Source organism: Oncorhynchus nerka, linkage group LG3 (assembly GCF_034236695.1).
Source record: "Oncorhynchus nerka isolate Pitt River linkage group LG3, Oner_Uvic_2.0, whole genome shotgun sequence".
NCBI classification, from domain to species: Eukaryota; Metazoa; Chordata; class Actinopteri; order Salmoniformes; family Salmonidae; genus Oncorhynchus; species Oncorhynchus nerka.
Window position 1 is genome coordinate 38,961,470 of NC_088398.1, and position 3,072 is coordinate 38,964,541.

Below are 3,072 nucleotides of genomic sequence, written 5' to 3' on the forward strand. Positions count from 1 at the left end.
TATTGTGTGTAGATGTGGATTTTTTTATTTATTGATTTAATACGTTAGTCTTATTCTAAAATGTAACAATGTGGAAGAAGGGAAGGGGTCTGGATACTTTCCGAATTCACTGTATATTGGGAGTCAACAGATTGTCTCTGTATGGAGGTGAATATATTACGTCCTATCCCCTCTTCATTCCATTTCCTCCTTGTCTCAGGGCAAATTACCTTTCACTTTGGTCATTACTATTGTGTGCCTCTTTTTATATTTGCCCTTTTTTATGTACATTTTGTCTAACCTGATTATGAATATAGTTCTATAATGTGATGGTGTTTTGTTTGTTTAGATGTACATTGTGCTTTTATTTAACTGGATTCAGATGGGTTTATTAAGATTATATGGGATATAGTTTATTAAGAATATATGGGATATAGTATTGATAGCATCTCTTAACAAAAATATGTTTTGGTAACGGGTGACATAAAATGTAAATATGCTTTGCTTTTAAAGTGGTGAATGTTTGATATGCGTGAAAGCTTTGGCAAAGTGATTAGAGATGGATTTATAATAGAAAAGATAGGTTTCGGTTATGAGGAAAGGCTATGCCGTTGAGATGCTTGCGGAGAGGACGATAAAATATTTGGGGTTACGGAAGTGATGTGGGTAACGGTTATGGAATTCACTGAATCATGGACAGGAAAACTTTTTAGTAATGCAGTCGATGAACAGGAACATTTTTGAGATATTTGTACAGTGTTACCAGGAGGAGGATTATTTTTGGGATATATGGACGGTCCTAGTACGGCACACTTTTGACAGTGAAGAACATGAATTGGAAGTGCTCTGTTGAGCATTCATTCACATGGAAGCCCATCCACCTGTGAAATTATGAAATAATATACAAATGCTTCAAGGGGTTCTCAGTATTGATCATTGAATCTGGATTGTTATGAAGCCTAACTGCCAGTCGACCTCAACTGAACATGTCAGTTCAAAAATGGTGCGAAGACTTTCTTGTTTGTGGGCCTCAAGGTTTACCAGAGAGATGTCACCGGCCTGGCACACACAATAGCCTTTGTCTTGGAGAGGGACTTCTCCAGTCACAGCCAAGCACTCAATGTATGCTGTCATCCATACGGAGAACTTGAACACCGCTACGTAATTACATTGGTTTAGTAATCATTACCATCAGTTCAAAGCGTTTCAAATGAAAACACAGACGTTTGAGGTGCTGCTGTCACCAATTGGCACAAAGTGGACTTGTACACCTTGATTATTTGTAGGAGCTCAACTGGTGTATGACTTTGATTACCATAGGAGGTTGGTGGCACCTTTTTAATTGGGGAGAATGGTGTGATGATAATGGCTGGAGCAGAATAGGCGGAATGTTTGATGTCATTCCAGACATTATTATGAGCTGTTCAAGTGACAAAAAATGGACTTGATTACAGTCGTAGGAGATTCACTGTTGTAACGCTATTGTTTTGTATTGCTGAGACCAATTGGCACAGTAGTGGACTTGTACAACTTGATTATATTTGTGAGTGCGCCACTGCTTTTTCATTTTGTACGGCTGTCAGAATGGACTTTGACTTACAGACGATCTGGGCCTATGCCCACCTATGGCTGCGCCCCTGCCTAATTGTGAAATCCATAGATTAGGGTGTAATGAATTTATTTCAATTGACTGATTTCCTTATATGAACTGCAACTCTGTAAAATCATTGACATTTTTGCATGTTGTGTTTACATTTTTGTTCAGTATAATATCCAGATATTTCCAGGGACAATTGTTCAGCACTTTTGGAACTACTGTATAACATCAAAATATAGGGGTAGGAGAGGAAGTATGGGGCCCACGTGGGTAACTGGGGGACTCTGATTTGATTGGGTAACTGATTAATAAAGAATTAAAAGAATTAACTGCATAATAAATAAATGTGACTCGTCATAGACGGGAGGAGCCCGCTCTCAATGTCCAAAATACACCAGAGGGCATCATTTATCCAGGTGACTACCTCATGAAGCTGATTGAGAGAATGCCAAGAGTGCGCAAAGCTGTCATCAAGGCAAAGGGTGGGTACTTTGAAGAATCTCAAATGTAAAATATATTTTGATTTGTTTAACACTTTCTTGGTTATTACATGATTCCATATGTGTTATTTCGTAGTTTTGATATCTTCACTATTATTCTGCAATGTAGAAAATAATCTAATTATGTTATTATCAATTGATTAAGCTATTCACTTTCTGTACAATAGAAGATGTTTAAACCCAGACAGCTTTTAGGTGAATACTTGTGACCTCTCGTTGGGTTAAGCCATGGAAGAAGAGTAGCAAACAGTTAAAGATTAAATTTTTCTGCGTTGGTAGGCCTACTCTGCATTGGTAGGCCTACTCTGTCTGGGTTGAAAAGGTAGGCCTAAAGTATCATGCTCAGATTCCTAATGATGTCTCAGATTTAATTATTTGCAAACAAAGACAGTTTCATTGCAAACAAGACACACTGATTTAGCATTCGATTAGATGGAACACACAGGCCTACCTGTCTGTTCTTAGCCTGTAATTTCAGTCATTTGTGTGGTATTAAAAAACATTCTTCTAATATGTAAAATTACATAGTTGCATTAAATATTTATAAAATACCATTTTTTTTCTCTGATCTGCAAATATGATGATAGACTCATGCAATGCTTTTACTATATAGGAGATCTTTCCATCCCTACTCTTGTCCACTGTGGTCTGCAATTTTACAACAGTCTGGCCCGCAGGCCTGTGCACTTAAAAATGCCTGTGTTTGCATGTTATGCTTAATGGATGAAGAACATTTTCTTAAACTGCATATCTAAGGCTCTGGTCTATGGTAGACATGTTCTCTGCTATACACTTTGTTTAAATTATTATTTGGGCTATAGGGTAGGGTCACTTGTCTTTTCAGGGAGGGTTTAGGTCAAATATATTTTACTGAAGGGAGGGCAATCTATTTTTATTTCAGAGGATCCAATTTTCTCCATGTAACCCTTATTATTAATAATGTTCACTTCCTAAATGACTAAAATGTCAAATTTAAAGATCATGAGGGCTGATACA